Genomic DNA, 10,308 nt, shown 5'->3' with positions numbered 1-10,308 from the left:
CTTTATTGTGGCTGCTCGGCTTCTCTCGTTGCGGAGCATGGGCTTAGCTGCCCTGTGGCAATGTGGGAATCCTAGTTTTGAGATCCTAGTTTTGGGACCAGAGATTCAACCCTCGTCCCCTGCGTTTCAAGGGTGAAATCTTAACCCCTGGAGCACTAGGGAGGTCCCAGTAGGTATTTTATATGTCACCTCATTTAGTCTTCACAACCTGAATTCTTCATGGAACTCTGCCTTTTTCTATGGTTGTATGGTCTGTCGGTCCCCATAAATGGCTGCCCTCTTGCTCTTGGTACATCCCATGCCCCACTGGCCCTGCCTCACCCTTATGCTATGCAAAAGATTGCTTCGTGTCTTTTTTTTTTTTTTTTTTTACTATTTATTTATTTAGCTGCTTCAGGTCTTAGTTGCAGCATACAGGCTCTTCACTTCACACAGGGACTCTAGCTGTGGCTCATGGGCTTACTTGCTTTGTGGCATGTGGGCTCTTAGGTCCCTGACCACAGATCGCACCTGAGTCCCCTGCATTCTTAACAACTGGACTACCAGGGAAGTCCCTGCATCCCCGTCTTAATCTGCAAGTTTAATCAGGAATCACCAGCATGATCAGGCTGTGTGTGTGTTAGTCTCTCAGTCGTGTCCGAATCTTTGCGACCCCATGGACTGTAGCTTGCCAGGTTCTGCTGTCCATGGGATTCTCCAGGCAAGAATACTGGAGTGGGTTACCATTGCCTTCTCCAGTGATCAGCCTGAGCCCCAGCTAAAATTTGTTCTAGCCCAAGGACCAGAATGGCTTCAGTATGTTTGGTCATCATCAGGAGACATCAGCCTTCATGACTGTTGCTAACCCAGAGCTGTGTGGGAGTCCCCTTGTTGACCAAGGGGGCTTCTAACATCATGCTCCCTACAACTGAGAGCAGCCCCCTCCAGTGAAGACTGCTGCCACGTCCTGCTTGCCCTCCCCTGTACTCAGTGGGGTGTTGCTCCTGGACCTTTGCCTCTGACCTGTTAAGGTGCCCATCCAAAAAACACCGATGCCTCTGTCTGTCACTGTCTACAGGCTCTTTCTTCCATCTCACTGCTGAGCAGTTATAAGTAATGCAGGACTGAAAGGATACAGGTTAGCAACAGTCTTTCTGCATTTTCCTCCATTCTTTCTCATGTGAAATAACTCCCCTGGAGGAGCCTTGTGCTATTTTTTAACTTTCCCAGGAAGATTTTTCTGCTTTGGGCTTCTATTCATATTGTCACAGTATAAGGACTTTGCCATTTTTACAGAGATATTTTTGAATGTTTAATCTGTTGTTCAGTCTATCTATAGCTTCTCTATCTGAAGGGAAATGTTCCTAAGAATAAAACAGGAATAACTGTAGGCTCCCAAAATGCTTCCAAAAATTCCAGCCCAGGACTAAGGGCCTCAACCTACTCCAGAAAAAACACCAGTAACCTAACCCCAGGGTTCCTCGCAAAAGAACTGCACTCTCCACACCTTTGGGAGCTGAGAGTTCTAAACTCTGTATTTTAAAATATTTATTTTTGGCGGCATCCGGTCTCAGTAGTGGCACTCTGGCTTCTCCCCACTATGGGGCACATGCCCAGGAGTTGCAGCCCTCAGGGTTAGCTGCCCCACAGTATGGGGTATCTAGTTCCCCGGGGTAGGGGTACGGGTTAGGGTTAGGGATGGAACACGCACCCGCTGCACTGGAAAGTGGATTCTTAACCACTGGACCACCCAGTTCCTACACTCTTAACTCAGTCTCTTTTTGGGTGTTTCCAGAGGCTCAGTGCGCTCCAGGCTCAATTTGTCCCCAGGCTGTAGCGCGGTCCCGCGGGCCATCAGGGTCCTCTTTGTGCCTACGCCGCCCGGCCCAGCCGAGCCGAGGGCAACGCTCCTCTGGACCTCGCCCCCGTCCCGCTCCCCGGGAGGGAGGCGGCAGAAGGTGCCGAGGAGCAGGTAGAACCGCAGGACTCGCATGCCACGCCCAGGCCTGGCGGGCGGTGGGAGGTGGGCGAGGCCGGGTCTCAACCCCCAGGCGCAAGAGCCTCGACCGCAAGGAGGGCGCACTTACGCGATGAGCTCGGCCTCTAGCGCCCACCGCACCTGCCGGCAGCCAATCCCGAGGCTGCTCCGCGAACGCCTGGATGGGGCGCGGTGACGTCATGCACCCAGTGACCATCCCGGAAGTCCGCCAACCTTCCCTCCCCACTCCCGCCTCCTTGCCCAGGAGTCCGCGTGTGTCCTGTACGGCGATGTCTCCAGTTTATTGTTCACTTCATCGTAGACCGTATCGAGGCCAGTTGCCCGACGACGCAGATGAGCTGGCTTAGGAGGAAAGCTGGGAGGGGAATCTGAGGGCACCGAAAATGAGGCGCTGTACGTCCAGGTCAGATCTAATTGGCTGCGAGTGTGGATTCTGGGAGTCTGCTCCTTACACCTCCCAGAGGAGAGTGAACACCGTACCCGCCGAGTAATTAAGACTGGATGAGAATTGCAAATGTTGTCCCTGAGGACCCTAACCTTCTCTGTGTTCCCAACGGGAAGTCCACGAAGGGGTCTGTCTGAATAGTGAGCTGGGAGAGATGCTAGTCACAGCAAGGTGACGCCCCAGGACTGACTTGCTGCTCCTTCCCTCCACAGTCCATCTGAAGTCACTGAGCTGGAGGACGGCTACTGCCCACATTCTGAGTGTAATCGAATGGCTTTCGAGCTGGGCTGCCTGGGTGGAGTCCCCACCTGTCATTGGCCCTCTCGTGGGTCTAGGGTGTGTCTGAAACTCCCTCACTCTCACCTCTAGGTGTAAAGAGGACCGACAGTGGGAGCCTCACTCAGGGCTACTGTGAGGTTAGCATAGGAACCAATAAAGTACTCTGAACATACCTGTGCTCTGTCAGTTTTTTCATGATTTAATCCAATTCTTTATTATTTATTTGTTGGCCACACTGCGAGGTAGGTGAGATCTTAGTTCCCTGACCAGGAATTGAACCTGTGACCCCTGCAGTGGCAGCACAGTCTTAGGGAACCACCAGAAAAGTCTCTATTCAGAGATTCTTGAATCAGGCAGCATTTCATCCAGCACAAGAGAAGAAGATTCAAGGAGCTATACAGAATGAAGGCTTTTACAGGCAAAAGGGGAGTAGGAAAAAAAGGCAATTTCTAAGAATGGATTGCTTTAGGCAGGGTCACTTTCCTTTGGGGGGAGGGGGAATTCCATCATGCAGATACCTAATTCCAGTTGACGGGTTAAAGGTCACATTCCTGGGAGACACTGCGAGTGCAGTAAGGTTAGATAGGAAGTATTCGTTTGCAGGTGACTCCATTTTGGGACCTGTAGTTTTTTGTTTTTGTTTTTTTAACAGACCCGACTCCCTTCTCAAGATCTATGGTGGGATCGGGAATAGAAGTTACAACTCTGAGTGGGAAGTTAGATCCTATATTAGATCCCTAGGGCTGCTGGAATGAAGAACAGCAAACTGGGGGCTTAAAACACCAGAAGTTTATTCTCTCCCAGTCTGGAGGCCAGTGGTCTGAAGCCAAGGTGGCAGCAGGGTTAGTTCTCTAGGAGGCCCTGGGGGAGCATATGTTTCATGCCTCTTTCCTGGCTGCTGGGGTTGCTGGCAGTCCTTGGCCTGTAGCCAACTCTGTCTTCATGAGACATCTTCAATTGTGTCCCTGTCTCCGGTTTTCTCCTCCTTCCTCTTAGGACTTCGGTCAATGAAACTGTGACCTACTTTAAATCCAGGACGATCTTGAGACCCTTAACTGGATTATGTCTGCAAAGACCCTATTATTTCCAAATAAGTTTGCAACTGAGGTTTATGGTGGGCATGCCTTTTTGGATGACACTATTCAACCCACTGCATACCCATCTCTTGCTTGAAGGTGGCCTTGGACTTTGGGCATTCCTGATCTTTAGTTTCCTTACTAGTTAAAGGAGATGGGGTCTTTGTCTGGTCTGTGTCCCTCATTCAGCCTTTCATTCAAAGTCTGTGTTAAGCACCTTTTAGACAACTGGGCTCTATACATCCTGGGCTTCCCTGGTGGCTCAGATGGTAAAAAGTCCGCCTGCAATGCAGGAGATGTGGGATCAATCCCTGGGTCAGGAAGATCCCCTGGAGAAGGGAATGGTTACCCACTCCAGTGTTCTTGCCTGGAGAATTCCACAGACAGAGGAGCTTGGTGGACTACTGTCCATGGGGTCGCAAAAAGCCAGCCACAACTGAGTGACTGACATGCTCTATACGTCTTGACACCTCATGTGATCTCTTGGTAATGAACAGAAGACTCAGGTGATGCCAGCAAGATGGCAGAATAGGAAGGCTCAGCCCTCATCCCCAACAGAGACACCAAATTAACCCTAGAAACACCAAAATACCTTTAGGAGAACTTCAGAAACCAGCTAACAAGTTGCAGTGCTGTGCTTAGTTGCTGTGTCTGACTCTGTACGACTCTTTGGACTGTAGCCCACTAAGCTCCTTCATCCACAGGACTCTCCAGGCTAGGACACTGGAGTGGGGGTGCCATTTCCAAGAAGCTGTAGTCCCCCAGGCAAATGCAGAGTCAACAACAGCTCCACGGAGAAGTGTCAGAAGAGCCTTTCATTTCCTCTGTGACTGCCCACCCCCTGGCTGGCGCGGCTTGTCCCAGAGGGTGGGGAAGAGAACATAAGACGTGGACCAACACTCCAGGCTTTCAGAGGGCTACTCGAGGGACTGGTGTCCGTCTCTCCTGACTCCAGGGCTAACGGAACCAACGCAGTTTGGAGGTCTGGAGGTTGCCGAAAGCTAGAAGGAATGAGGGCAGTTTTCAGCAGCTCTAGCACCAGGGGACCCATGGTGCGGCACACGGAGGCCAGGGCAGCTTGGTGCGATCAGGAGGAGATGCCTGACTCAGTAGCACCCCCAGGAGGGAGAGAGAAGAGCAGAGCATGAATCCAGCCGGCATTCTGAGGACTGGTATCTATCTCCCAGGCTCTGGGGAGCTAATGGACAGCTGGCATACTTCAGATGCCTAAGGGTTGCCGGGGAACAGAGAGCCAGGGAACATGCAGTCCCACAGACGCACACTAGAGGGAGCAAAGGCCTACATGCTCCTGGAGAAGAACCCGGCAAACCTAATTGGGAAGTCACGTGGAAGAAGTTGCAGGCAGGCCCACAAAACGTTTCAGAGACACCAGAGTCTCTAGCTGGGCTAATTGGTGAGTGCATTCACTTGTAGAAAGCCTGGGAAAGGTGACTACTTTTCTCAAAACATAAAATTCAGCAAATAGGTCGGGAGTGGGGGTCCGAACCCACTGTCCCCTGTGAGATGAATGGGGAGGCGGGCAGCAGTGCTTAGTGGAGGTGGCCACGGCGCCAGTGGCCCAGGGTGTGGTGGGGGCGACCCCTGATTCCCGGGACCACAGGCTGTTCGCACCCCGCTGGGCCCGCGGGGGAGGAAGGGTGAGCTGGGGAAAACACAAGGTAGTGAAAGTGCAGGTGGCTGTTGAGCTGTCCTTAGCTTCAGGCGCCATGTGGGTCTGGTCGGGAGAGCAAGCCTGGTGGATCCTTTTCTGAAGGAAGAAGAAGAATATTTATTCCTTAAACTATGTAGGGTGCTTGCACTTGGGGTCCAAAATTGAGGTGCACAGGAGTATATAGAATTTAAGCCTTCTCTCAGAAGTGTATTGGTAGAGTTAAAGAAGACAGCCAACCAAAGGTCATCTGAAATTGTGACTGGCTGATAATCCTTGGACAAAATCAGAGATCACTACTCAAGCATAAGGCTTCCACGAAGATGTTTGATTAAAGGCCTGGGCTGAGTATGCTGTGGAATGGGCTGCAAAGGACCCATATGGCTTCCTTAGTTATTTTGGCTCTGATTCCACTTTTCTGAGCAAGTGCTGTGCTGTCTTGGAAATTGGCCAAGATGATTGAGGCAGGGAAAAGGAGCAAAAGAAGAAATAAAAACATCAAGAAAATATTGCAAAAGCTGAATGACTAAAAAAGGATTGAAAGAATGAACAGGCTGTGTATCCAGAGAAAAACTGGAAAATTATGCATCCTTGAAAGGACCCATTAAGGTTTCCTTTCGGATCTTATGACAGTATTACTAAACGAAGTCTGAGTCTATGGAAGAATCATGTCGTTCTCACCTGTACTGTGGCAACTTTTCAGGTTCAGAATAGAAGTCTGTTGACAGTTACTGTAAAATGGCATTTATTATGCTATACATTCTTAGTACTTTCATTTGCCTTTTTGCAGCTTATGTATGAATACTAAAATGAAAACATCCTGTGAAGAAAAGTGGCTTTAGTTTATGAACTCTATTCAAATAATGGCTTAAAATGGGGTCCTGTTCTGGACAAAGGAGATTAAGAACATAGAAATCAAAGTTGTTCTGAGAAGAAAAGTGTGCTTTGGCTTAAAAGATATATGGTGTATTAATTATATCTCTTATCATTATTACTTATTTCTTGGAATAGAATAATTTCTGGTTTCCTCAAAGGAAAATAATATTATTCAATGAGTACTTCTCTATTTTCTGTATTTTTCTCATTTTAGCTTTTGAGATACTGATAATTACCAGATATTCTGCATTTTAAAAAATCTAATTTTATAAAGAATTTTCCTGTTATCTTGACTGTGTAGAATACCACCTACTGGATATAATAATTTTTGTACTTATGAACACTGCCATTTTCTTAGCAATGACTTGAGTAGAGTAACACTATGATTTAAAGCTTAAGAGTGGAAATGCCAAACCTTGTAATATACCTTAGAACCAGTTTATTCTCACTTGTGCTAAGTAGAAATGTGAAGTAGTTAAAATGTCTTATCAGATAATTTGCTGCTTATATAGAAACCACCTTTGTTTTTATTCCATTCTTTGTTTTAATTCATGTGGTAGTAATGTCTTTAATTTTTGATCAGACAGGTTCACGGTAAAAATTAAAATTTCAACTTTCTTTTAAGGAACTTTTAAAGAGTTACAGTTATGTCATATGTTGTAAATGGTAAAGAAAGTCTTAACATTTGGAAAAATTTTGTTTTCATTGTATTAATTGGGTGAAAAAGGGGTAAATTATGTCAAAATGAGAATGTTATAAGTAGAGATAAAGAGGTAAAAGGATATTTCCTTCAGTTAAATAGTATAATTGAAACTTTTTACTCTTTAACATGGCTTTTTAAAATATATGGTTGATAATTTTATTTCTTGTCAATAATTAATAGCTTCTTAATGTTTTCCTCACCTCTATTAATAAATTTTAAATTGCAAAAATTGTCCAATAGCTTTAATTTAAAAATGAAACTAGATATTGAAATAAATTTGATACTTAAAAAATTCAGCAAACAATCACAAGACACATGAACAAACAAGGAAAGATGCCCCAATCAAAGGAACAAAATCAATGTCCAGAAACCAAACCAAAAAAAGAAAAAAGGGAGATCTCTGAATTACTTGTCAAATAAGTCAAAATAATTGTGTTAAAGAAGTTTAATGATCTGCAGGAGAACACAGATAGACAACTAAACAAAATCAGGAAAATGATGAACAAAATCAGTATCAAGAAAGAAACTATTACAAAAAAAGAACTGAACAAATTCTGAATTGCAAATACAATAACTGAATTTAAAAATTCACTAGAGGGGTTCACTAGCCTCCTGGGTCAAGCCAAAGAAAAAACCAGGAAACTCAAAGACAAGTCATTCGCAACCACTGAGTTAGAGGAACAAAACGAAGAAAGAATGAGGAAAAGTGAAGAAAGCCGTAGGAACCTATAGAACACTTCAAGTTGACAGTACAGACATTATGAGAGTTCCAGAGTGAGGAGACACAGAGAGAAAGGGACAGAAAACTTAGTGGAAGATATGATGGCCAAGCTCTGAGGAACAGAAGGAGCATCCAAATTTAAGAAGCTCAAAGGACTCCAACTAGGATAAGGGCCTACACTGAGACACATTTTAATCAAACTGTCAAAAGGAAAAGAGAGAATCCTGTAAGCAGCAAGAGAAAAGCGCCCTGTCCTGTTCAGGGCGCTCCCATCAGATGATTAGCAGATTTCTCAGCAGAAACATTACAAACCAGAAGGGACCGAATCGTAAAATCTCTATAGACCTATCCTCAAGTTCACAGATTCTTTCTTCTGTCAGTTCAAATACACTGCCAAGCTCCCCTAGTTAATTTTTCTTTTATTTCAGCTATTGTCCTTTCAATTCCAGAGTATGCATTTGATTCGTTTTTGAAAACAATTTCAGTCTCTTTGTTTGTATCCTCTGTTGAATGTGGCACCATCATCATGTCTTCCTTGACTTACTGAATCTGTTTATAATGGCTACTCTGAAGGCTTTGTCTGTGAAAAACAACATCTGGTCTCACTCACTGTCAGTTTCTGTGCCTGCTTCCCCCCACCCCACCCCCACCCCACCCCCCACCCAGTTCTGTCCTGGTGAATGGGTCATACTTTCCAGCTTCTTTGCATGTCTCATAATTTTTCTGTTGGACCCTGATGTTCTGGATAATACATGACAGCAACCCCGGGTACTGATCCTCTCCCTGGGGTCTGTTATCACTTCTTTTTTTATTTGTTTAGTGACTGGTTGGATCATTTCAGCAGAGTCTGTTTGCAGTGTTGAGCATGGACGGTCCTTGAGGGCACAGCCTTGGATGTGCGGCCCTCACCTTGGAATGACACTGGTTTTGGCAGGGCGCTCTCTGTCTCTTTCCCTGAGTACATCCATCTGTTAAACCTCACTAATTACATGCTGTTTCCTCCATTGTCTGCAGCAGTCCCCTGGGGGTGTAACTTGCCCCACAACCCGAACCCATCAAGTTCCCACTCATTTGAAGAGATATCTGTAGGGCTCAGGGTTTGAGATGTGTTATCACCCCAAGTGGTCTCCTCCCAGCTCTCTCCCTTCCTGGTTTTGGGGCAAACCAACCAGGCTGCAAGTTAGCTTGTGTGTCCAGTGATCCCACCAACCTCCCTCCAACTGCCTTTCACCACATCCTCCACCCCCGAGAGCACCCTCGGGCTTGAATGTCTCCAAGGCGTGCTGAGTTGTCTCAGTGTTTTCCAACTCTTTGCAACCCCATCTAGAGGCTTTAGCAATTGTGCTTTTATAATATTTCACCAGATTTGCTGGCAAGCAGATCCACATTGTCCCTCGCGTTGCATATCCATTACCTGGCTCTTCTTGTACATGTTCTCCTTTTTTTTTTTTTTTTGCGAGGTGGAGGAGTGTCTTATACTGCATACCCCTTGCTTTCATAGCCCTACACCAGTAGCTCCCCCTCCCCGAGTGTCTGTGTCAGTTGCACACACGTTGGCAGTAGGGACAATCTGAGCCCTGTAATTCTGGAAAACAGTGATCTGTATCAATTTTAGGGTCAGATTTTCCATTTTTGCACGAAAATGCGGATGGGGTTTTGAGAGAGATGGTCTTGAATCAGTAAGTCCCCAGGGAATAACGTCATCTTAACAATATTAAACATTCCAATCCATGGACACAGGATGTCTTTTCATTTATTTAGGTCTTTAAATTCTCTTAAATTTAAATTCTTCAAATTCCCAGTTGTGGATGTGACTGGTGATGGAAGTAAAGTCTGATGCTATAAAGAACAATATTGCATAGGAACGTGGAATGTTAGGTCCATGAATCAAGGTAAATTGGAAGTGGTCAGACAGGAGATGGCAAGAGCAAACATTGACATTTTAGGAATCAGTGAACTAAATGGACTGGAATGGGTCAATTTAACTCAGATGACCATTATATCTACTACTGTGGGCAGGAATCCCTTAGAAGAAATGGAGTAGCCCTCATAGTCAACAAAAGAGTCCGAAATGCAGTACTTGGATACAATCTCAAAAACAATAGAATGATCTCTGTTCGTTTCCAAGGCAAACCATTCACTATCACAGTAATCCAAGTCTATGCCCCAACCAGTAATGCTGAAGAAGCTGAAGTTGAACGGTTGTATGAAGACCTTGTTGAAGGTCTTGTAGAGACCTTCTAGAACTAACACCCAAAAAAGACGTCCTTTCCATTATAGCGGCCTGGAATGCAAAAGTAGAAGTCAAGAGATACCTGCAGTAATGGGCAAATTTGGCCTGAGTACAAAATGGATCAAGGCAAAGGCTTGTAAGGTATAGTTCGGGTGAGGCAGAAAGAGGAAAGACGACCTCAATAGAAGTTCAGTTCAGTTCAGTCGCTCAGTCGTGTCTGACTCTTTGCGACCCCATGAATTGCAGCATGCCAGGCCTCCCTGTCCATCACCAACTCCCGGAGTTCACTCAGACTCACGTCCATCGAGTCCCTGATGCCATCCAGCCA

The 10,308-nt window shown here is 45.9% G+C and overlaps 1 pseudogene; it reads left to right on the top strand.

Annotated features, from left to right (window-relative positions):
* Nucleotides 1-2,069: 2,069 nt before the first annotated feature.
* On the top strand, nt 2,070-5,988 carry LOC120866631 (annotated as a pseudogene).
* Nucleotides 5,989-10,308: the final 4,320 nt, after the last annotated feature.

Source organism: Oryx dammah, unplaced genomic scaffold (genome assembly GCF_014754425.2).
Source record: "Oryx dammah isolate SB20612 unplaced genomic scaffold, SCBI_Odam_1.1 HiC_scaffold_8, whole genome shotgun sequence".
In the NCBI taxonomy this organism is placed as follows: domain Eukaryota; kingdom Metazoa; phylum Chordata; class Mammalia; order Artiodactyla; family Bovidae; genus Oryx; species Oryx dammah.
Note: the sequence above shows the minus strand (reverse complement) of the source record. Positions and strands in the feature narration are given on the sequence as shown.